The following is a 27199-nucleotide window of genomic DNA, read 5'->3' as shown; positions in this document are numbered from 1 at the left end:
ACATTATTTTATCCTGAGCTCCCTTTTTGTGCTGGATCACTCACTGTAAGCTGCCTTTTATTCTACAGGCATTCATTGTCTCACGCGTCGCTGATGTAAAAACAACAATATATTGCATAATTGAAATACTGAGACATCTCAGGGTAAAAATGGAGATGAGATGAAGCTACATGTATTAATAAAATGGGTATTTTATTTATCACTACATGATACAAGGTTTCAGTCGTCTTTCTGAAAGTTTCGTTTGGAGGCTAGACATGATTGTTTAAACATGAACCAGAAAACATGGTAATCTAGGACACTTGCAAGTGAAGTTAATGGACACTGGTTCTGAAGAATGGAACCAGATGTCATATAACTACATTTTATTGTTTTAAACGATACATGTCATGACACATGACTTAATAAACTACACTTGTAATTTCGGTGTACTTAGAAACCAACATTTGTCGTAGATAATATCCATAAGGGCATTATGGCCAGTTATATGTTAGATTCAAATTCTATATAATTCTAAGACATAAGTATGGATTCATTATATACATTTTCGTTTGAACAAGTGTATTTTCACTTTTTGAATTTGATAGTAATTCTTCATTAATTAAATATTTATTGATCGGCATTGCCAATACAAGTGCTAGAGCTTAAGTTTCAAAAATATAAATCACTTTTGTATCCATGATTGGGAACAACAACAACAACGACGACAACAACAACGTGACATTTTTTTGGGGGGAAATGGCCCAAATCCACAATAACATAACACAAAAATCCACAATACATTAGATTACAAAATCTGGATTTGATTAAACCCTAGATAGAGAAAGACTATTCAATCTTGCTCCTCCAAAATGTGTGTTACAGATCCTCCAAGCTGTGGCCCTCAACATTTTCTATAAAATAATTGAGAGCCAACATTTATATAAAGCTAGTCAAGGGATATTATGTACTTCTAAGAGTTTCGTTTAATCTTTAGCGGTATAGAAAATGAATGAATGAAAATGAATGAATGACATATAATTAATTAAGAGAATCAAAAGAAAGGGTGACAAACCTCCTCTGACATCTACCCTCACCAGTGTGCATGATTTGGTGCTGATGTTTTCATGGAACACCAAAACAGTTGACACAAGGTCGGTGGTCTTCTAACTCATGGGCCCACACATCATTAAAATAGTCAGTATTGATTTACAAAAGTATCTTGCTGTCTTCTAAAATTAAGTACTGTTTAGTCGTTAGATAAATAACAGAAAGCTGTGCAGCAAATACAGAAAACTTCACCTGAAAGCTGTTTTCTGACTATGATAACTAGTATCTCATAACTCAAAGTAAAAAAGAACATTACTTGCTGAATCATTGCAATACAGTTTCAGTATAAGAGCTAAATATCATCAGGGATGAGGTTATTTTATGTAGGCAATTACCATAACACTGGATTAGTTTTTCTGCATTTCCATTTCTGAAGCTACATGTAGAGAACTTGTGTTGCATTTTGCTCTATGAAAGGTTAAACCTGGTCAACATTCTAGGCAACTCATTTCCATGTCCAACCACATTTGCCTCTTAAGTTTTTTTAATTTGTCAAGAAATATTTGACCATCTGGTATTTGGGTTATCACAATGTAGCTGGAATTTAAAGCTAAAAAAAGGCCAGGAGAATTTTAAGAAAATGATTGGTCCTCACACAAATGTTCATCACTGTGTTTCCATGTACATTTTCATTAGTTATGTTAAAAGATTAAATTTATTCTGCAGCACTGTATGGTGTCAAGTTGTACGGCGCCCCTTCTAACAAAACATCTTCTGATGACAAGCTGTCAGTTGTCAAGGTTCAACAAGTGTGTTAAAGTAAAATCTGATCATAGATGCAGCTCACAGGACCTACTTTCCTCGGCTGAGAGAACAACAACCTCAGGGCATCATGGTGATTTATCCATCAGATGCACCCCGAAAAGACAAAAACCCTGCAGGCAAAATAAGACGGACAGAAAGTTGGGAGGAAATAAACAGTTAATCAAACCACAAGCTTCAAACAAGGAGACGTGGCAGGCGGGTCTGACTCGGATCGGAGCTAAATATGCAGAGCGAAAAAGCAACTTGATTTAATAGGACGTTCATGAAAGTTTCTCATAAAGTCGCCTTTGACTGCTTTGACCAATACGGAGCCTCCTGTAATTGGAGAGTACAGAGCGTGGAGTTTTAGGTTCGTGGTGTGCCGATAATGTCATATAATTGGACAGAAATCTGTCACAGCGGCTCAGCCGAGCCACCAAAGCCTGTAAGGCTCACACTATAAACACAGATTAATTACTGGACGGCTCCATTTCTCTAATTGTGTGTTCTCAGATAATGAGTTTAGAGTTGAGCCAATTATCACTTTGCTCCCTCCAACCCATTTCTTCCATACGGATATTTTTAAAACCCCTTGCTTCATTTCCAGGTCAGTTTAGATCCACAAAGGGCGTTCCTCCATGATGAAAGAAACAAGTTGGATTTGGTTAAAAGAGCGATTTTGTCTGGTTCTGTTACTTCTTTTCCTGACCAATTCTCCTCCCCTACTCCCCTAATTCTAAAATTATATGTTTGCATTGCTTTTTCCTCCTCATTAGTTTCTTTTTTTAATCTCCCTCCCAAACTTAATCCATTACTTTGGATCTGTTTCAAATCCTTGTATCTGTTTCATCACACATAAATCTTTCACCTGATCTGTCTCTTAATTGACTTCTGGTTAGTCATCCGAACCTTTTATAGCTTCCAGTGGGTCCATATCGCTCCATTTAAACTCGTTTTAGGAAGCATTATGGATTCACAGGGGCAGGGAACTTATTTGCTTTCACACAAAAAATGGTATGTGTGCCCCTTACTGACAAATCAATTCTCATAACATGTTAATCATTTATTTAATGTTTTCCGCATGTAGCATGCATCTTAGGACCAGAAACAACTCTGTGAAGACAAAAGCTGTGTCACTTTAACTGAATAAAATACGGATGTAAATACAGACGTCATCTTACACAACCAATCCATAAACAGGGTCCTTATATGACGATGAAGCCTCATCCATTAAGTCGAGGCTATGGTAACAAATACACGCTAACATGTTAGTCAACCGCGCTCCATGATTTTGGCAATTAACAAGAACTGATGAATGGGAATATATTCAAAAAAGGAAATATTAGATAAACTGTACCTATGTAGATTGTGTGGTTATGGTAAAAAATCTGTTTGACACACAAGTTTTCTTTTTTAAATACATTTGTATTACCCAAGAAAATATTATTTTTTCCTGCCATGGTGTCTTTGTGACATCTTCAAGCAGAAAATTGACTTATGGCTAAGGGCAACTCATGTGAAAACTCTTATGACTCACTCGCATGTTTCAAAGGTTGAAGTCTTCATCTCCAAGATGCAGTAAGTCACTCATCACGACCATGTTTCAAAGTTATTTATTTACAAAGTTCTCCCCTGTCTGAAATCTCAGTAAACAAAAGTTTACAAGATCCATTATGACATAATAATGGTCTTCACTAGCCCTCCTGCCAGCAGTTTTCACGCCCCGCTTTGTTTATTCAATGAGTCCCTTAGAGGTAGAGACTTCCGTGATTGATGACGCTCGGTGAAAAACCTTTCCTTTTTTTTCCTTTTCTGCTACATCCCAAATAAATGATATATAATAAGAGATGTTCCTCAATCTTGAAAAATACGTTGCAAATACTTTATTCCCTTAAATAATATAGAAGCTTTTGTTTTAATGATGAATGTCATTTTACATTTTTCAAAGATTGAGTAACGGTGTCTATTTTGAAGTCAAGAAAAAATAAAAGGAAAATATAGAAGGATGTTAAAAGGAAAAGTACAAGAAGCTGCTGGTAGCAAAAAAAGTGTTGGAGCATGAGAAAAATTAGGAGTCTTAATTGGCCTGGAAGTCTATATAGAAGCAAGAGCAGAGAGAAGCACAGTCAAAAGATGAGGCTCACCAAAGAAAGGATAAAAAAGGTGAGAGGTTTGTAACTATAAAAAGCCGGTTTGTAAAAGAAGTGTGTAAAGGAGTTCATTGTGTGGGTGACAGAGTCTGCTAGTGGGATGAGAAACAATCCAGTTAAGCCAAGACAACTGGTTTAATTGCCGTTTGTTTTTGGAAAGAGAATTTGAAGTGTTTGGATGTCAGACTCCGAGATTGGGGTTGTGTGAACGAGCTTGAGGTATGCCGGTCATCAGTGTGTGTGCAGATGTCGGTGTTTAGAGCTTGTGTGCGCTCCTCCGAATTGTCGCCCGAGGCTGATGAAGCCATTAGGCCGCAGTCTCACAGCCAATCAATCATTCTGACACCTCAATAGGGGAACTGGATGGTCATTCTTCAAAACGCAGCCAGCGCACCTCGCCTGCTCCAATAATCGCTCCAATCATTCAGTATCCACACCTGAACTTCCAACCTCCGACCGCACAGCATCTCTTCAAACCAGAGCTTTGGATCTTTGTGTGTTCTTGATGATTTCTGTGAGCTGTGACTGCCCTTTGTCTCGTAGACAAAATGAGCTTTTAGTGTTTAAGGTAAAAGTGAAAATTAGTTATAAATGCTTTAAACTATTTCCAATATTTGCAGCTTTTGATTTTGGTTAATAATCCCTCATTTTATTACTGTAACTTTAATCGATCTACTAAGTTGTGATGGGATTCAGCCCAATTTAATGTAGTTTAAATGGTTACTGATCTTGACCTGAGTTAGGAATGTATGAGTGAAAGTCATGATTGTATTTTCTCTTTGCTTCCTTCACTCCACCACCTTGACTGAGAAAACCATACTCGCCCTCAGAGACGTTTCCTCTGTAATTGGCTGGCATTTTAACTTCCCTTCACACTGAGAATGTGCAACACTTACAACCAAAACAATTCCCAGGACAGTCATAAATAGCGACGGTGACAGTTGGCAATTTAGCACCACTATCAAGTTCAGAATGATGACTGCTTCAGAGATGCAATTACACAATCATAAAACCACAAGATGTTAATGTACTCACAAAAACTCCTCGCCATAAATAAAAATGTCCTATTTTTCAGGAGAAATCTGACAAGTAGCCGCATATGAGGGAGATTGATGGAAGAGATTTTGACCAACTTGCAAATGTTTTATGTGTGTGTGATTGGAATGTTAGGAGGAACTAAATTGACTGAAGTCCTTGAAACCCCCACTCTCCTCTGCAGCACGTACAACTCTCAAATACAAATGGTATTTGTTTTCACCAGGTACAGAGTGAGGTCAGGCTGCTCCATTCAGCATTTTTCTTAAACAGCGCCCGGGAGAGTGTCCTCACATGACACACTGGCCTCGTGTCGTCCTCATTTGCACCTGCATAAGAAGCTCACACGAGCTGCAGCAGGAACACCAAGGTTAATGACTGACACGGCTGCCAGATGGAGCTTCGCCAGAGTAGCAACCTAAAACCTCTGTGTTCAATCTTTAGACCCCGGAACCCCAGTGTACACAAATTATCATGATTGTGTGTTATATAGTTTTGAACTTTCTTAAATATAAATGTGCACCTAAACATTGATTGACTCAAATTCAAAAAACAAAGATCAGAATCGATTCAAAGTAACAACAATTCTTCTTCTACAGGTACTGTTTCGGTTGCATCGTAAGTTATTGATTATCTGAGAGACCAGAACAAAGTTTCTAAGCAAGAAAATACAGACTATAATAAAATGCAGCTGGTCTTAAAATAATCATAGAAAGATTAGAAAGACACAAGCAATGATTAACATGCTAATACATTTGGTTGGGAAAATTTGATATTACACAGTCATTTTCCATCAATGGAAATAAATTAAAGATTAGTGCATAATAAAAGAAAATCGTCAAGAGGACATGAAACAAATGTTAGAATCAGTGGACATGTATTTTTAAAGTTCAAGCAATCTTCCATGGTGATACACGAGAGATTATGGCAAGAGCAATGCATTTGAGGATTTTTATATACAACAATTGACAATTGAAATTGAAATGATAGTCCTCAATACAACACGCACAAACTTATATTGCAGACAACATTTTTTTTACCGCAAATAAATATAAAAGTGAAATGAGACAGTATAAGTTTCTTTAGGGTGGAGTGAGTTGTGGTGAAAAAGTGATTGGTTTAGCTTTTTGCTGATTTGTCAGTTTACTTATCCTTTTGGCAGTATACCACCCCTGAACCCAAAGCTTTTTCACTCTCCTAGGTTCCCACATGGATTAATAATGTTATTACAATTAACAGTTAAGCAAAAAGTTTTAAGCCAGATTTACGGCTTTATCTGCTAAAATCACTTTTGTTTATTAGTAAATGTTCAGAGCATGTTTGGATGGATTTCATTGTATGGTAGGATATACATTTGAAGCCTATAAAGATCGAACAGGTGAAATAAGAAGAAGTCATTTTAGATGGTTGATATCATTCTCTTCCCTGTCAAACTGAGAGTTCAGTTTCAAGATGTTGAGAAAAAGAATTCATAAAACCTTAGAAAAGGTCAGGTCATAGTCTAAGAGGCATCACCAGTGGCTTCTTTGTAAGAGAAGTGAATAACAATATGAGTTAAGAATAACAAATTCTACAACAGCCCAGGAACAGGAAATGATTATAAAAAAGGCTGAGATATCAAAGGGGATATGAAGATGGATTTCTCACTTAACATTACAGACTAACTATACTCAGCAGAGACCAGGACACCACCAAGACAGGAACATGTTGATACCAACACCAAGACCAACAAGGGGCGGAGGGTCAAGACTATGTCCGAGACCAGTCCAGTTTAGTTTCCGTGAGTTAATTTGTCAGTTAATTGAAGTACATTTTTTAAACAATATACTGTACTCATTTAATGCTGCTCATGATACATGACTTTTGTTGATTTCTCGTTGTATCTTCTATGGCAGGTTTAATCTTATCTTATCTCTCAATAAGTTTGTTAGTCTAATTATTCTCGTACACCCTTTGAGCAAAGTAACATAGTGAAGACCATTGTTCAAATTATAGTTAGTTAGAGTTCTACTCAGTCATGACTGTTTAAAAATACATTCAGTTACATGAAACATTGACGAAAATATAATGATAAATTTAAAATGTTGTGTATTGAGGATAAAGTTTTAGGTCAAAATAAGGTGTGGAGTTATTTGTCTGAATGCATTTTGCCAAGAATCTTTCCATCTTGTATACTTGGAATTTCACCCATGGATACACACACAAAGAAGAGTGAATACAGACTTTTTCAGACACCATCTCTACTCTTCAGCCGCTCCTCCTCACTAACAACCCCCCTCCAGGCAATACCCACCCCTCTAAATAATTCAACGTCCAATGCAGGTGCACAACAGAGAGAACCAACCAATCAATGGTTTTGATATTTCCTTGTGTACGTCTCGCTGTTTGGGCTGCATCTCCAATAAACTCATGGTGAACTACAGATCCCACAAGTGAGAGATAAATATTGGAGGAGATGGACAAGCGATCGATGGAGCCTTAATGTCAGAGGTCAGAGAAGCAGCAGAGTGAAATACCTGACCTCTGATCAGAGTCTTATTTACTTGGATTCTTGGCTTTAGTTGCTCTTTATCTGAGGTTGTGATTTACTATTATTGAGTTAGTCTTGTGTCATGTGTTAAACTACATTTGTGCTTTGTCTGGTTTTCCAATGTTTTCTCTTCATATGTAGAAGAAGACTCTCCATGTAAAATAAATCATTAACAGTGTTGGGAGTAACACAAGTGTTCCGAGATCCATGTCAGCTGACTTTAATTCTTTATAAGAGACAATTTATATACATACACGATGATGAATTGATAGATTTTTGCGTTAGTACTCTTTTTAAATTAGTTGGACTGGAAGAAACACATTGCAAAACACTATTTTAAAAACTGTATCACTTCAATAAAAAAGTTAGACAATAAACACATCAGTCGGTAAGACCAAAATTAGGATTTTGGTCAAGCTTACATTTTGATTAGTCCACTGTTTTATTTAACACTTTCTATTATTTACCATTTCATCATTTCAAGGTTGTTTGTGTTTTTATCTGATAGGTTTGTGAGCAATAGGAAAATTAAGAAAAGGTTACTTTTGTGAGTTAATGTTCCTGATGGTTAAATTAATTGGAAAAGTATATGTTTTATTTGTTTTTGTTTATTTCATTTATTGTTCTTTCCTTTTGTCTGCATTGAATAATCCTAGCATCCAGAATGGCCCTCACACTTGGCCAATGTGTCTTTCTTCCTCTATCTTACAAAAAAGTGACTTTCCCTAGTAACTAGTTACTCTCGAAACAAATAGTAAGTTATTAATACTATTATAAAGTAACTTATCACAAACTCAATACAGTGGATCTTTTGGGTGATGCATACTTTCCATTTAAGTATTTTTTCTTCAAATAAAAACTTTATCTACCTTCATTCATATTTAAAATTCACTTCACTTTTTTTTTTACTAGACACATATAAAATATGTATTGTTTTGTTCATCGTAGTGTCTGTGATTTTTTTTTTTCAATTTTCCACATTTGTACATTATCCCTATTCAATGAGTTTCTTCTTCTGTGCACTCTGATTTCCTCCCAAAGTCCCCAATTAGGTTGGTAACCATAAATTGTGCATTTCTTGCTCGTCATGTTCGTAGACCCTGTGATAGATTCAACCCAACTCATCAAATTCAATTCTCTAGATATGATTTCAACCATGAACCAGATTCAAAGCTTTACTGTGGAAATTGTGTTACAAAATACAGTGTTCTGCCTTCAGGCTCAGCTCGATTTAAATCTTTTGACAAGCCTACAAATAGAATATTCGTGTATTCTATTGTGATGTAGCCCTCTTCAAATATTTTAACTTTCTCTAATATGGAGACATCATATTTGGTAAGTTCCACTCCAACTTCTCGTTTTCCACTGTGGGCTGGAATTAGCGAGGACTGATATGGCTTCTTTTCCCCCCACTTTCCGCTGCGCTAAGATGAATAGATGAAATTAAGAGATGACAACGCCCGCACTGACGGTCTTGTTAACTGAGACTGTCTTAATAAATCAGGCAAACAATGAAGAACGCCCACACGAGTCAAAACTGCAGCGAAAGTGAGGAAAATGGCAGTTGTTAAGAGAGGGGGAGAAAAGAAACAGATTGCTTCTGTGTTTTTCTCTCCTCAAGCAAAACAACACCCTCCCAGTGCTGCTGTGGGAAATAAAGAATCTTTATTAGACTTAACTTCCGCATGATTGACGAAGTGAGATTGTCTTAATATCTTAATAGCGTCTCCTCCAGGGCGGCTGCAGACCATCTCTGGAGGAGGTGAGGTGGGTTGAACTTGAGGCGCGAATGGAACTTTTTTTTTTCAAGATTCAAAAGTTTATATCACTTACTGCTTCCATCAACCCCTCATCATGTCTATTGCATTGTCTTCCTCCCCCTACTTTCCATCTCCTCTGCCGTTAGATGCTATCATCCTACTGTGTATACTCTTTTTTTCCTCCCTTCATCGGCCCTGTTGTCATCCACCATCCTCTCTTATTGATCTCAACACTAAATATGGCTGCCTGCACACCTACACCCGCGCTATTTCCAACCAAAACAAACCCATCTTATATCCTTCCTCCTCTGAGATTATCATTGTAAACAAAAAAGCTGAATCCCTCAGCGCTGCTTCTATAATGGTAACAGTGTGTGCTGCAGATGGAGGAGGCTGGCAGCAGTGGGCGGTACAAGTACAGTACAACGAGTACACCAGTAGGAGGGACTCTAACGGTTTTGCACTCAGGTCTTTTAGTTCAGGGGCTGGTAGGCTGCAACCATAGGTAGGTTGTGTGTTTGAGTGTGTGTGTGTACTGTGGCACAACATTGGATTTTCCAACCCAAAAAGTATATTAAAATAAAAAAAATTCGCAAAACTATTTTTAAATCAGTTTAATATATTTTATTATTTGTATTTATTTTAAGATTCAAACAAGGTTAATCACGTGATAACATTTAGTGCAAAAACAATTTAATTAATCTGAAAATCACTGAATCAAACCAAGTTATTCAAATGTTGCTGGAAGTGAAGACAGAGATGTGTCACTTGTGTAGTCCTTAATCTCATTCATTTAAAGCAGGGTTGTTTAAACTATATTAATAAAGGGTCACATTTGATGAAAACAAAATGAGATCAAACAAAGAGATATCTTATCTTATCTTTTCTTATCCTATAGTGTTTAGAAATAAGCATCGACACTTTGTGATGTTATTATTTGACTTGACTGTCTTAAAATACTTTTGTGGTAGTTTTAAAAAATGTTTCAAATGTACAGTCTATAACTGAGACTGTGGGAGACATGAACACTTCTATAGTGCTGCAAATACCCTTGTGCTTGAACCTCAGGTATGCCTTGTTTAAATAATATTTTTTATTATTTATAAATTGCATATTGATGTTTTTTTTATGTCAAATGTAAACCTATTTGTACATGTTCGAATGAATAAACCAAATGTTTGTGTTTATGCTTTAAATCACTCAAATGGAAGTGTTTACAGCATGAACTGATAATATACACTTGATACACCATGATGTTTTTGTACAGTTAACATTCTAATGCACACCTAACATGTGGCCCTTTGACTGTATTCATGCGGCCCTCAAGAGGTCAGAGTAGAACATAGACATTCTTTCGGATAGCTTACAATTTAATATTGCGTTTATTATTGTATTAACTCTATATATATATACATTTTCTTTTCGTTTCTGATTTTTTTGTTTTTACTTTTATGAAGATTTTTTGCCCATCAAAATTATTAACATCATATTTAGAGGAATAAGCTTTTTTCCCATCAGTTTCTTTTACATGAAAGGTTTATAAAAGTGTTTTGACATTTTTGTTTTTTGACAGGTTTATTTTATATTGATATTTCATTCTTTATTATTCTTACTTGCTTTTTTTTTTTTTTTAAGTTTTTCTTTCATATTTTAGTTCATAGCTCCTCTCCTTTGGATTGACGGCCCCTCACACACAAGTATATTATGTGGCCGCAGAGAAAATTCATTTGCCGACCCCTGCTCTAATTTTTTAGGTAATACAACTATAGAAATGTTACCATAAAAAAATAGTTACAATGTACACGTTCACCATAGTATTTAAAGCTTGGATTAATCCTGATGAACCTCAGACAATGATTATATTGCGTATTATTATTGCCAGGAACACATTCCTACTTCACCTAAGCGTCACATTAAAACCCTTGGAAACCAAATCGACTAGGCGGATTCTTTCTTGCGTTTGTTTCACCAAACTCAACGTTTTGCAAACCAGAACTAAAAACGTTCTCTGATTAAACAACAGGGTGTATCCAAGACTTTACCTACGCCATACCTCATCAATACGGTCTACTTTGGCAACAATAAAAGACATTGGATTGTAATAAACAACAGAGAAATGTCCAGAAACAAATAATGGTGTTGTATTGAACATGTTATTAGTTATATCTGAGAGCCTTTTCTTCTATGTTTGCATAGAAAATAAATAAATGCTGAAAGTGGTGGTTTGCATTCGTAATCAAACTGTGTCGTGTCGCCAGTGACACACTGAACTGTTCCTGAGAAAAGACCTTAAAACCCATGATTACTCCTGATGACAAAATTGCTACCATATTGTCTCCAGCAGGGCAATGATGATTAGCTCCTCGAGGATCTCAGTCTTGGTGTGGCATTTAAGGGGGATTGAACAGAAACTTGAGCTTATGCCACGACCATCCTTTAACATCTGACAACAGTGCTCAGTTTAAAAACAGGGACAATAAATAAATCTCTATCATTTTTGAATTATTTTGACCAAAAATTAATTGGATGAAGAGCTAAAAGACTATTTTTTTTCAAAATTACTGAGGAAAATGTCACCATTCATCCTGAAAGGGTTAATGCAGTTCCTGAATGGAACATCTGAATACACTTTGTCTATTTGTGTTCTCTCCTTCATCAACTCTTAAATTAGGAATAATCATCTTAACGCTGTTTAAACCAAATAAATGGAACATAAGTCGGATGAAATCACCATCAGCTCCTTTCCTCTCAAGTCCAAGATTTATGAGAGACATGTTTTGTTCAACACACTCATGTATGGAGAGACACACACACACACACACACACACACACTCCCTCTCCTCCTGTCGAGGGTCCCCGGGTGTGTTCTCCCCTCATGTTTATCACTTTTCCATTTTTAACCCCCAGGCAAGGTGGCGCAGTAAATCAGAGCGGCCCGTACCTTGTCATCCTGTGATTACCTGCCGCAACATGAAGTGACTCGGTGCTTGGCCAGGAAAATAGAAGCTGCAAAAACGCACTCAGACGGATTTGTGTGGTTGTTTGTGTGTCTGTGTGTGTTGGAATTCTTCGAAAGCATGAATGATCAAAGCAGACGGAACCAATGCAATAAGCACGTGCATTTATACTCCGATGTTTGCCTGAAATCGCCGGCAACGACGCTGTAATTGATGGGCCACTGTATTTTCTGGCTGACTGTGTGCTTTGGTTTCAAAGTGTTCACCCCCAACATGTGCTGATATGAATCACTCGCTAAGCTTGATTCGCAAACTGTGCTGGTATCAGATGGACCTTGGTGGGTAATCCCTCAGCTCGGGTTTAGGAGGCAAAACTTCACGAGTGCCATGACTTTCTTTACCTGTTTCCCCCCTGACACTGATAGTGCCCTGACTCGCACTCCTTTATCCCAGCAGAAGAAGAAGGAATTTATAAATATTTTGTATTTGACACTCTCCATGTTAAGATAAGTGTATATTTATATGTATGTATGTTTGAAATATGGTCGATTTTTGGACCTGCAATTTATAAAATGAGCGGAAATTCTTGAGATTCAGAACAATCTTTCTCAAATATCATCAAAATCTTATGTTCTCAAATTTTCGTTTCCTGTCTCCCCCTTTCGCTTCCTTTTTTACAAGTTTTCAGTCCTCGCCTACTGCTGAGACATGCCCTGAAAACCTAACCAGTGAGGTTTCCAAGTGACATCCTTATATGATACTCAAGAACTTCAACTTATTCCTCTCAAAACAAAGGAGCAGCGGCTCTACTCCAAGTCTTTCCCGGATGGCCAGGCTTGTCACCCTAGCACAAAAGGAGAGCCCAAAACTAATTTTGGCCGATTGTACCTGTAATCTTGTTGTAGAGAGATACATAACATCTATAGGGAAAACTTCGCCTTTTTGCTTTATTCTTATTTCACTACCAACTACCGGGGCATCGGCGGCATAACTCATCAATCCACCTGTCAATCTCACACTCTATCATTCTCTCACCCATGCACAAGACCCCAAGATAATTTAAGTCCTTCACTTGAGGCAGGATCCCAACCCCTTAAGGCGCCCCACCTTATTCCGACTGAAAACCATGGACCCAGATTTGGAGGTGCTGATTTTCATAGCATCCCGACACTGATAGTACATGATCACTTCTTAGGTTCATCATAATTCATACACTCAACAAATAAGTGTGTGTAACTTGTTTTATTAATGCTGTTTCTTAGACTAAATCTTATTACTTGGTTGAAATTTCCTCAAGATCCAGATTTCTGTTAAAATTCTTACCTGGTCAAATTTCAGTATAATTTTCCTATTTAGGTTAAAATGCGTTTTTTAAAGTCTTCAACAGAAACAGAAGAACGTCTAACGTCTGCAGGGCAGACAGCTGCCACCTGCAGATATCGACATCTCTGTGAAAGTCATTAAACCCTTCAGTCCAAAACTTCAAATCCAGTTCATTGTTTTCCACCTGTTAAGCAGGACACCCACTGGTATCAAGTCGTGACTTTCATCTATTACATTTTCAAAATGTTTTTGTAAAACTTTGAAAAGTCCTTCTATTGAGGTGATATGTCATTTCTAAGTGAGGCCACAGTAACTGTTATTTATGAATATTTCTTGAAAAAGAAAACTTTTAACCTCTTAAATAATAAGCATTATATTTACAAAATAATTGTATCTCAGTTGTACAAGGACCAGAGGTTTTAATCAGTCAAAGGTTCTTGTATAAAACACTGACATTAAGGTGAAAATCAATGAGCCAAATATAAAATAAAATAAAATTGAAGTACAAACAAATGCAACAAGCGAAAAAGATGGCTGTGAATCTCAAAAACGAATGCCATTGGTAACTACAAAGAAACAATCCAACAAAATGGAAAAGTACTTTTGTGTTGAATTTTTTAACGTTGAGCAATTATTCCGAATGAAGTTTTATTGTTTAAGAATTATTTATCTGTTCAACTACAGCCCTCTGTAATGATTCAATGAGATGAAGAAGCTAAGCTTGATCATTATTAGTGTTCACATCGTTCGTCATCCTCATCTTTTAATTACAGTTGTTAGAAGTCGCTGCTCCCTGAAGTAGCCGGTGGGGTTACATATTGTAGAGATAAAAACAAAGCACACGCTCTCTGTGACACATTCTACACTACAGGGGAGGTTTATGTAAGTTTAGGCGGAGGGTGTGTGTGTGTGTGTGGAGTCGTGAGTGTGTAGGTGACTTTATTTTCCTCATTAGGAGTAGTTGTGTTGGATAAAGAGAAACAATGGAAAGTGGGATAGAACAGAGTTTAGCTCAGGTATGTGGTTTGGAGTGTGTGTGTGTGTGTGGGGGGGGGGGGGGGGGGTGTATCTGTCACTTTAAATTTAAGTGGTGGATTCACGCCGCAGTGGGCTAACGGACAAACAATCCATCCTTATTTACCCTGCTCAATGCCAATCCCATCGGACTGGAGGGAATTGGATTCCCGCATCCTGGGGTAAATTCTTTTTCAATTTGAAGGACCCCATTTAAAGTCGTTTTCTGTCCTCCTCGGTTTCACTCTGCCCGTCGTCTGCTCCCTGGAAGTTTTCCAGTCGGTGTGGACTTCTTCGGAAGTGATCGCGTTCTTGTGAAGACAAGGATGGGCCGATACATTTACCAACCACCCAGCTTCTAGAATTAAAATCAAGTGTGAGGAACTGAATTCCTTCAATGTAATGCATAGTAATGCATCCAACCTTTCACTTCAGTTTAATGTGAAAGAACTTTTCCATGTCTTAAAATTAAATCATATATATTTATGGTTGCGGGTCTGAGGGGAAGTTACATGGACCAACCAGAAATCCCTTCAAAATAAGATCAAGGCTCTTGAGTAGAGATGTGTGGAACTTCATTCTTAAAAATACTTGTATATAACAGTTGACAATCAATCGTGTGTCTCAGATGATCACAGGTCAGATGACAGAAAAATTTAAAATCAATTAAACTTTGTCAAGATTCAATTAAAATCCCTTTTGTAATGATATGCATCTTGTGTGACACAATAAAGCAAACCAAACAAAATATTTAAGCAAAACAAAAATAATTAAGGTCTTCTTCTCGCATCATTATATGAACCTTTAGTAAAGTAAGTAAGTAAGTAAAGGTCATTTGTAAAGCGCCTTTCTAGACCAGGGTCACGAAGCGCTTTAACAATCAAAAACATTACACAGCTAAAATGCATGATTTAAAAGGCCAAGACACATAAGACAAACATAGGAGTTCCAGAAAATCAGGGAAAAGCACAAATAAAAATGTCTTAAGATGTTTCTTAAAGGAGTCAGTAGAGCCATCAAACACAGAGAGAGAGGAAGATCGTTCCAAAGCTTAAGAGCAACAGCCTGGAAGGATTTCTCTCCTCTGGTCCTGAACCGTGTGCGAGGAACCATCAGTAGATTCTGATCCACAGACCTCAGAGCCCGAGCCGGGGCGTAAGGTTGGTTCAGATCACTTAAGGAGGAGCCTGACCAGGAATAGATCTGAAAGTAAGAACCAGAATTTTAAAATTGATCCTGAAAGACACTGGCAGCCAGTGAAGAGATTTAAGGATCTGAGAAATGTGAGTTCTTCTACTAGAGCAGGTCAGAATTCTCGCTCCAGAGTTCCTTCTTGTTTAGACACAAAAATAAACTGTTACAATAGTCGCATGGATTATAAACACCAGATTGTGTTGTGACATCATTTTAGTTTAGGTTAGGTTAGGTTGGGTAGAACTTTGATCCCTCAGGGATATTTCCTTTGGGAAATTGTTTAGTTTGAGAGTTGAAAACTAACAAGTAAACAAACTAAGTAACCCTTGTGTTGTCTCTGGGTCAGTGGTATTTGAATTGTTGTTGATGCCGAGCTGAAGCAGGTTAAAGATGAAAACAGTTGAAAAAAGTAGAATAAAACACTTTCCGATTTCGCAGAGAAAATAAAATAGGAATGGAAAGTGTTTTCCATTTCATTTTGGAAGCCTGTGACCATAAAACTGTCTAGTAATCATTCCAAAAAGACAAATAATGATGTTATCAATACTGAATAAAATCTATATTTCATTATTCCTCTCCTAGAATTCTGCGTTTTTTCACCTTACCTATAAACAATAAGTTTTCAGTGGGACACATCTGCCCACCAATCACTTTTTCATCCAGAAACAGAACCGCGTTGGCAGCTCCAACATGATGAAGTTTTTATTTTTTATCAACAAGAGATACATTTGGCAGATAGAACCACCCGCGTGTTCTTTCGCACCCTGACGCTGGTTGACAGGATCGCAGATTACCGTTGTCAGATGGCCCATTCACTTCTGGAGGAATTCATTCTTCAGTAGGTTTTGATCATAACTCACAGAAACATGTATTCATGGTACTCGCATCTACACCTGCAATCAAATAATTATTATTAATAATAATAATAATAATATTGACAATGATAATACTTATGATGAAGAGCATTTTTCTTATTTCCAGGACAACTTTTGGGGTCCAATTGCATTCCTTTGGTTGAGATTTACAGCATGTTTTTATTGTCACAAAAGTGTTTGACCATGAATGTCACAAGCAGACGGCGCAATGGAGGGAGTGATGGTGAGCGTGGGGGAGATGAAGCATGACTGAGGGAGACGGAGACCGACAGGCAGCGAAGGAGAGTTGAACACAGGGATGAAGAAGATAGATGAGAGATTACTTTCACTTTCAGGTCGCGAGTGGCTTTTTTCAAAGTGTTTTTTTTTTTTTTTTCTGCTGAAAAGCCTCAGTGGGCCTCTTACAGCCTTTAATAACATTCTTACTATGCACTCATTACCTCCAACAAACAGTCCCCTGCTGCCATCATACAGTGATGCATAAGAACACAAAACGTGCAGCATCTAAAGTGACCACCCCCCCCCCCCTCCCTATTTCCTCGACCCTGTTTAACAGGATAAATCTGACAGGATGGATCGTCTCAATACTGCAGGGAGAGTGGGCTGGAACGACGGTAAATAAATAACCAATGACAGGGAAAGGAAATATTAATATCCATAAGAGTTGTGTCAGGATGGTCTGCATGGATTCCCTCGGTGTGTTTGTTATTCACAGGCAGCTGCCGACAGGGGATGTGAGTGGCGATGTTTGTTAATTTGGTTGGTGAACTGTTTCTATAAATCACAGTATGACAGTGGGCCAGTAGGTACATGGAGGCTGCACTGATGTTACACACTTTACAGAAATCGAGAAAATGAATTTGAGCTCTGGGAAAAAAACGATTTATTGGTCAGTGTGATTTTTCTTGTTTTGACTTTAATCTCAAGCAGGAATTGTAGATGATGAAAAATAAAGGGGGTTCATACACATTTGAGATTAATTGTTGCTGGGCCAGTACAAAACAAGTATAAAACAAACACGGCAAATATTTTAATTGTGTGACTCAATAATCAAACTAACCAAGTGTGGCTATTTAAAAAATAAGATAATGGTGTACAAGCTTTCAGGAAATGTAATAAATGCTTTATTTTTAATACAATAAATTCAGTATAAAAAGTTAAATCTCCTTATATTGTTTCATGTATCTTTTCTCTTTAAATGAAAATAAAAATAAAATAAGCATTTGCCGCAATTTTGTATTTTTTGTAGCTAACATTTGTTACTAACATGTGTTACTAGCATCTAGATACATGTGTAACTAACATTTAGATACATGTGTAACTAACATTTAGATACATGTGTAACTAACATTTAGATACATGTGTTACTAGCATCTAGATACATGTGTAATTAACATTTAGGTACATGTGTTACTAGCATCTAGATACATGTGTTACTAGCATCTAGATACATGTGTAATTAACATTTAGGTACATGTGTAACTAGCATCTAGATACATGTGTAACTAATATTTAGATACATGTGTAACTAACATTTAGATACATGTGTAACTAACATTTAGATACATGTGTAACTAACATTTAGATACATGTGTAACTAACATTTAGATACATGTGTTACTAGCATCTAGATACATGTGTAACTAACAGTTAGATACATGTGTAACTAACATTTAGATACATGTGTAACTAACATTTAGATACATGTGTTACTAGCATCTAGATACATTTGTAACTAACATTTAGATACATGTGTAACTAACATTTAGGTACATGTGTTACTAGCATCTAGATACATGTGTTACTAGCATCTAGATACATGTGTAATTAACATTTAGGTACATGTGTTACTAGCATCTAGATACATGTGTAACTAATATTTAGATACATGTGTAACTAACATTTAGATACATGTGTAACTAACATTTAGATACATGTGTAACTAACATTTAGATACATGTGTTACTAGCATCTAGATACATGTGTAATTAACATTTAGGTACATGTGTTACTAGCATCTAGATACATGTGTAACTAATATTTAGATACATGTGTAACTAACATTTAGATACATGTGTAACTAACATTTAGATACATGTGTAACTAACATTTAGATACATGTGTTACTAGCATCTAGATACATTTGTAACTAACATTTAGATACATGTGTAACTAACATTTAGGTACATGTGTTACTAGCATCTAGATACATGTGTAACTAATATTTAGATACATGTGTAACTAACATTTAGATACATGTGTAACTAACATTTAGATACATGTGTAACTAACATTTAGATACATGTGTAACTAACATTTATATACATGTGTAACTAACATTTAGGTACATGTGTTACTAGCATCTAGATACATGTGTAACTAATATTTAGATACATGTGTAACTAACATTTAGGTACATGTGTTACTAGCATCTAGATACATGTGTAACTAATATTTAGATACATGTGTAACTAACATTTAGATACATGTGTAACTAACATTTAGATACATGTGTAACTAACATTTAGGTACATGTGTTACTAGCATCTAGATACATGTGTAACTAATATTTAGATACATGTGTAACTAACATTTAGATACATGTGTAACTAACATTTAGATACATGTGTTACTAGCATCTAGATACATGTGTAACTAACATTTAGGTACATGTGTTACTAGCATCTAGATACACGTGTAACTAACATTTAGATACATGTGTAACTAACATTAAGATACACCTGTAACTAACATTTAGATACATGTGTAACTAACATTTAGATACATGTGTAACTAAGATATAGATACTTGTGTAACTATCATCTAGATACACGTGTAACTAACATTTAGATACACGTGTAACTAACATTTAGATACATGTGTAACAAACATTTAGATACTTGTGTAACTAACATTTAGATACATGTGTAACTAATATTTAGATACATGTGTAACTAACATTTAGATACATGTGTAACTAACATTTAGATACATGTGTAACTAACATTTAGATACATGTGTAACAAACATTTAGATACATGTGCAACTAACATTTATATACATGTGTAACAAACATTTAGATACATGTGCAACTAACATTTAGATACATGTGTAACTAACATTTAGGTACATGTGTTACTAGCATCTAGATACATGTGTAACTAATATTTAGATACATGTGTAACTAACATTTAGATACATGTGTAACTAACATTTAGATACATGTGTAACTAACATTTAGATACATGTGTAACTAACATTTATATACATGTGTAACTAACATTTAGGTACATGTGTTACTAGCATCTAGATACATGTGTAACTAATATTTAGATACATGTGTAACTAACATTTAGGTACATGTGTTACTAGCATCTAGATACATGTGTAACTAATATTTAGATACATGTGTAACTAACATTTAGATACATGTGTAACTAACATTTAGATACATGTGTAACTAACATTTAGGTACATGTGTTACTAGCATCTAGATACATGTGTAACTAATATTTAGATACATGTGTAACTAACATTTAGATACATGTGTAACTAACATTTAGATACATGTGTTACTAGCATCTAGATACATGTGTAACTAACATTTAGGTACATGTGTTACTAGCATCTAGATACACGTGTAACTAACATTTAGATACATGTGTAACTAACATTAAGATACACCTGTAACTAACATTTAGATACATGTGTAACTAACATTTAGATACATGTGTAACTAAGATATAGATACTTGTGTAACTATCATCTAGATACACGTGTAACTAACATTTAGATACACGTGTAACTAACATTTAGATACATGTGTAACAAACATTTAGATACTTGTGTAACTAACATTTAGATACATGTGTAACTAATATTTAGATACATGTGTAACTAACATTTAGATACATGTGTAACTAACATTTAGATACATGTGTAACTAACATTTAGATACATGTGTAACAAACATTTAGATACATGTGCAACTAACATTTATATACATGTGTAACTAACATTTAGATACATGTGTAACAAACATTTAGATACATGTGCAACTAACATTTAGATACATGTGTAACTAACATTTAGATACTTGTGTAACAAACATTTAGATACATGTGCAACTAGCATTTAGATACATGTGTAACTAATATTTAGATACATGTGTAACTAACATTTAGATACATGTGTAACTAACATTTAGATACTTGTGTAACAAACATTTAGATACATGTGCAACTAACATTTAGATACATGTGCAACTAACATTTAGATACTCTTGTAACTAACATTTAGATACATGTGTAACTAACATTTAGATACATGTGTAACTAACATTTAGATACTTGTGTAACAAACATTTAGATACATGTGCAAGTAACATTTAGATACATGTGTAACTAACATGTAGATACTCTTGTAGCTAACATTTAGATACATGTGTAACTAACATTTAGATACTCTTGTAACTAACATTTAGATACATGTGTAACTAACATTTAGATACTCTTGTAACTAACATTTAGATACTTGTGCAACTAACATTTAGATACAAAAGCGCTATATAAATAAATATTACTTACTTACTTACTTACATGTGTAACTAACATTTAGATACATGTGTAACTAACATTTAGATACACGTGTAACTAACATTTAGATACTCTTGTTACTAACATTTAGATACATGTGTAACTAACATTTAGATACTTGTGTAACTAACATTTAGATACATGTGTAACTAACATTTAGATACATGTGTAACTAACATTTAGATACACGTGTAACTAACATTTAGATACTTGTGTAACTAACATTTAGATACTCTTGTAACTAACATTTAGATACATGTGTAACTAACATTAAGATACTTGTGTAACTAACATTTAGATACATGTGTAACTAACATTTAGATACTTGTGTAACTAACATTTAGATACTCTTGTAACCAACATTTAGATACATGTGTAACTAACATTTAGATACATGTGTAACTAACATTTAGATACATGTGTAACTAACATTTAGATACATGTGCAACTAACATTTAGATACTTGTGTAACTAACTTTAGATACATGTGTAACTAACATTAAGATACTAGCATGGCTTTGAAACTGTTATGTCACTCATGCTTTCTTTCACATACTCTTTGACAAACAGATCCCCTCAATAACGTCCTCATTCAAAAATATATTTACACATGTTCAATATCGTGTCGGCATCTCTGAGTTTGTTTAGGGTGAGCAACAATACGCAGCTGTAAAGAAGCGACACAAGAATATGGCGACACTGCTGCTCCTCAAAACATGTTGCTCGCACAAGGAGCCTCTAGGAAGAAGTAAAGGTGTTTGATTTCGATGTCGTTTGTTTGTCATGTTCTGCCTGTGGTGGCTCCAGTGGGACCTGGTTGTATATCCAGCTGTATGGAAGACAAACACTGGGATGTTGACAAGAGCCATGAGGCCTTGGGTTAGTTCAACGTGATTGGCTTCAGATATCAGCGCTGAGATGATTTGTTTAGGTTTGTCTCTACTTCTATTTTCTCTGTTTGTCTTGTTTGTTTTAGAGGGAACTGAATTCCGAAAGGAAAGTAATCCGGCTGAACATTTTTGCTCAGATCTTTCGAATTATATTCATGTCCATTTATTTTTCACAATCTGGGATTTCATACGTAGCTAATAAAAAACTACCAAAATATATAACAATAACAATATAAAAATTTAAAGCCTCCCTGAGCTAGATACGTAAATTATCACCGGTTAGAATTCTAGATAGCATAAGACTTACTAGATGACTCAATAGCTTGCAGTATTTACCCTTCTTAAACAGCAGCAACATGTTAAATATCTAAATAAGAAATCCCATGGAGACATGAAAAGAAAGAAAACAAACAAAAAGGTTTTAAATAATAAAACCTCAGTTGCTAAATTTACATTTTTTACTGCATGTTCTGCTCTAGTCTAATTCCAGTCAGGACAGCTGCCCTGTTTTCAGGAATTCCCTTTTCTTGGGATTAATTCATAGACGCTAACCAATCACCGACCAGGACTTTTGAACAAGGAAGTCTCGTTTCTACTGTATCAACGAAGGCTTTGAATAAACATTTATTTCTTTGTACGTGTGAAAGAATAATAAATCAGATAGCGGACGATAAATAGTGAATAGTATTTTCTCTTCCTCAAACACACTTAATTCCACGTAAATCCTCCAATTTACATAACAGTTGTACGACTAACAAGAAGGTAGATTTTATTTCAACCCTTTGAAAAAACATCTGCATAATCCATGTAAATCTAACTAGGACATATATTGTATTCCCACCCTTTGAAAATCATTACTTGTTGCCTTGTAAATCACTCTGTTCGTTTTGATTGTTACAACCAACTAGTTAACATGTGGTTTTGTAAACAGAGTGAACCATTTATCATCTTCTGAATATCTATTTTTGACAAATTAAATACTGTTATTATGTGTAACGCCTTTTGAGCAATAATGCGTTGCTTACACAAAGCAATAGTCTAGTCCCACTAGATGTCACTCTCTCCTGGAAAAATTCCAGTGATTTGAACACCTATTTTATTGAAACCTCAGATCATTTTTAAACTGAGAGCGCCACCTACTGAGCTCTACAATAGGACACTGCTTGATAAAGCTTCATCAGCACATCAATCTGACTCAAGGGTTAATATATTGATCTGGGTTAATGAAACGAGCGAGTCCATACATCTGCATTATTGAAGCACAGCCTCTTTCCATCCCCGCAGCATCTTTAACAAAAGTCAGTAACCATAGCAACAGGTTGGCCGTGGTACCGTATAGCCATACGAGTTGAATCTCCAGCATCTTTCACTTCCCCTCCTATCGAGGCAAAAATATTTTAATTGCACCGGTTAAAGGCAGTCACGGTGAGCGGCTGCCAGCCTGTTAGTGTGGCGGCGTGTTTCTGTTTAGCCATAGTTTGTTTTGCCATGAAACACCATCTGTCTGGCCTGCTGGCTGGCTCCCCCGTCGATCGCTATAGCTACTTCAGCTTCAAGTGCGGCAGCCATTAAAACTTCACAGAGGTGTGAACTAATGAAGACGTGTCAGTATTCAACCGACAAGCTGCAAAGTGCTAATTTGTTTGGGGCGAATACATCGGAATATTCTACCACATTACCATAATTAATGCGCTTATCTGTCATGGATATCAAGTATCTAAGAATTCCTCTGTCCTTGGCTTGAGGCATTTTTTTGACATTAATATTTAGCATGGTGGTGTAGTGGTGCTACACTATCAGAGCAAGATGGTTGCAGAGCGGATTCCAGTTTGAGGCAACTCCTTGAATTGGTGATTCGCCCAGCTGTATCATGATACAATTAAAAAAGGCCACTAGATGGCAGTCTCTGCTTCATAATATTTTGCTCTGATCTACTAATTCAATGACACCTGACGTCATTTTTAAAACGATAGTGCCATCTAGTGGCCGTTCAAACTGTATCATGATGCCTCATCCACCCATCACTACCAGGTTTCATTGAACCAGTAGATCAGAGCCAATGATTTTGAATCAGAGAGTGCCATCTAGTGTCCCTTCAATATGAAGACACTGTATCATGAAGCAGTCGATGGTGTATCATGAGGCCTCATTAACCGATTACTATGTAGTTCCCTCAACACTACAAAAATGTTCATTGATGTATTTAAATTATACACAATTTTGTGTGCCCAGCAATGGGTTGGTGATCTGTTGAGGCCTCTCGCCCCAGAGTGGGTTGCTGAAATATAATAAAAATGTATTGGAAGAAAGATAAGAAAATGTTTTTAAATTGAATCTCAACAGACGTTAAATTATTACCATATTATTGTAGTTACAAAAATAAAACATATATCGACGTTCAAGCTTATTATGAACACACTCTCAATGAGACTGTGTGGGACTCAATCATTTAATAAGTCTAGTAAACCTTTCTTGCTGATGCTTGACTTTTAATTTATATAGAGACTGTATCATGATACAGCTTGAAAGGCCACTAGATGGCACTCTCAGTGAAAATGATGCCAGGTTTCATTTAATTAGTTGATTACATTCAAAGATTATAAAGCAGAGAGTGACATCTAGTGGCCTTTCAAAATTAAGACACTGTATCATGATACAGATTATTTTAGTATCCCCTAAATTCATTATACTTTCCTGTTTTTAACTCTTTTCTTTCACAAACACACTTTAAATGAATCTCATATCGAATAACGAAAGACAAAATTGCAACAATGGTATCAATAACAGTGTCAAAACACACTGAACCTCTTCGTCAGACTCTCTGTGAGGGTCTTATTTTATCAAGTTGTTTCTTCCTGTAGTCGGTACAGTTCATCTCGAGTCTGGCCTGCAATAAAATAAAAGTTAATTCATCCAGTCAGTTTCTTTATTACTTCTCTGGGAACTGCCGGAGCAGAGTTGGGTAATTGTTTGCAAATAAAACTAAATGTTTGTCTACCAACAAGAGAGTTTCCACCATGGGTGGTGAGCAGAATGGCGAAGGAAAAGAAAAGAAAAAAAAACAATCTTATTGTCCAGGTTGGAAAACTCAAGCATCTGCGTAATTTTTAGTTAAATGACTGCATGTTGTAAAACAAAATATCATCAGAGGGACTTGACAAGCGACGCTGAGTGTTTGGACAGACTTTTAATGTTGCCAGTCGGAGATAGACAAGCTATTTTAATTAATCTCAGCTCATTGACAGCCGGGCTGTGTAACATGACTTTCTATACTGGTACTTCATCAAGACTGTCGAGATGTGACTCACGTGCACGCCACCACTCTGTCATCATCCCGCTTAAAGCTGCTGCTGCGAGCTGTATTCAGGGCTGTTGATGCAACTTGCGATGACTTCTATTCTGTGGTGTATGTCTGTTGTAATAGAGACTCCATCTCTGTGACATCCGTGCGTAATAGACTGGAGGCTGCCCAACCTCATGAGTGAACATCTGATAACACTTCTGCAGCCAATTATGTTAACTCTGAGCTTGAGAATTCAGCTCCAGTATGATAACTTATTCATCTAATCTCTCTCTTTTTTTTGGAAGGTTTCTATACAACCTGGGACACATTCCAAAGTCTTCATCATCTCAACAACACTGTAAGTAGTCGACCTTTCTTGCTTTTGTTCAGGTCTGGAGTGATGCGATTGTGGATCGCTCCTCAAAAGTGTTGCTGTTGTTTCTCCTCTTAAGTGTCTGACCTAGAGTTAACACAAATGTATTTTAAATAAGACCTACTCAGTGTCCTCTTGTGGAAATACTAAAAATGAAGAACGTATTCACCTTCATTTTTTAAATCAACATCCTGCATCTACCTGTTGAAGCAATTTATTATTAGACTTGGTCGTCAGTAGAAACTACCACATGTCTATTTCTTGTTTTCTGAAAATTGAAATTGGATTGATCACATAACTTGATAGTTAATGGAGAAAAAAAAGAATTCTTACACAGTTTTAACAAATCAAATTGAACAAATGGTGAGTTTATCGATGGTTCAAAACTAAGTCTTCCAGCATTGCCACACTCGGTGAGCTCGACCGAGGTCCAATATCCAATATTAAAAATCCAGCTAAAATTCAGTGTTTTTTTGTTGTGGTGTCGCTGCTGGTTCCATGTCTTTCTTTTTTGCCTTCCTTTGCAGGATCTCAGCCTTTATTAAACAGCTGTTACCCAGAGGCTTATTATGCCAGGAGAATCTGTGAAACAGAACCATTTTAAGGCAAATTGAATGATGCTTTATTTATTTATATGTGCTTTCCATTATTTTCACTATCACGATGCATCCAAAGCAATTGACAGGTTAGTTACCTCTGCTCTAGGAGGTTGATTCACTAATTCACTAAGTTAATGTCATGGCAACAGGCTGCAACATCAATTACGTCTTTTAAATGTTTTTCTAAATCAAGGTTCTAGCTTTTGCTTTGACAACGTTCAACCTGTATTCCTCAAGGGTCTCTCTTTTTTTCAGTCTTTTGACTTTTAAACTATTAAACACAAACGGATTGTGTAGTCTCAGGGTACTTATCACACATGTATGAAGATATAAAAACTTGGATTGTATTTGGAGAAAATAATAATAATAATATATATTATTTTCTTTTTAAACCATAGGGGGTCAGCATGTCTGAGATTTAAGAGGGAGCCAGACCACGGCAAGCTTTAAAATTAATCAGGAACATGTTTAATTCTAAAACGCATAGTAAGCCAGTGCAGTGAGGCTAAAACTGGTTTCTGGCTGTGGTTTTAATATTTTCCGAGAGGGGGGAGACATTCAACTGGTCACGTCGTCTAGACAACGTAAAACAGCAGCTAGACCTCCAGAGTCTCTGAGTGTCAGGTATATCTGTACGTAAAATAATACCGGCCCTAAAACTGACCCTTGCGGTACACCACAGGATACACTGGCTGTAGAACTTGAGGTGTTCCATAGCGACAGCAAAGGATCTGTTTAAAAGGTAGATGGTTGTTGTTTTGCTGTTGTTCGTTGGTAATAGTCCCATC

At 36.1% G+C, this 27199-nt stretch overlaps 1 protein-coding gene across 2 annotated transcripts in view; it reads left to right on the top strand.

The window, feature by feature from the left end:
• rbfox3a (RNA binding fox-1 homolog 3a) overlaps positions 1–27199 on the top strand; it is a 458688-nt gene that overhangs the window by 118783 nt on the left and 312706 nt on the right. For both annotated transcript variants that reach the window (XM_087794610.1, XM_087794608.1), the window contains exon 3: positions 25745–25797. The gene's annotated coding sequence lies outside the window, so the exon portion shown is untranslated. The remainder of the gene's footprint in view (positions 1–25744; positions 25798–27199) is intronic.

Source organism: Callionymus lyra, chromosome 6 (genome assembly GCF_982586985.1).
Source record: "Callionymus lyra chromosome 6, fCalLyr1.hap1.1, whole genome shotgun sequence".
Taxonomy (NCBI): Eukaryota; Metazoa; Chordata; class Actinopteri; order Syngnathiformes; family Callionymidae; genus Callionymus; species Callionymus lyra.
Note: the sequence above shows the minus strand (reverse complement) of the source record. Positions and strands in the feature narration are given on the sequence as shown.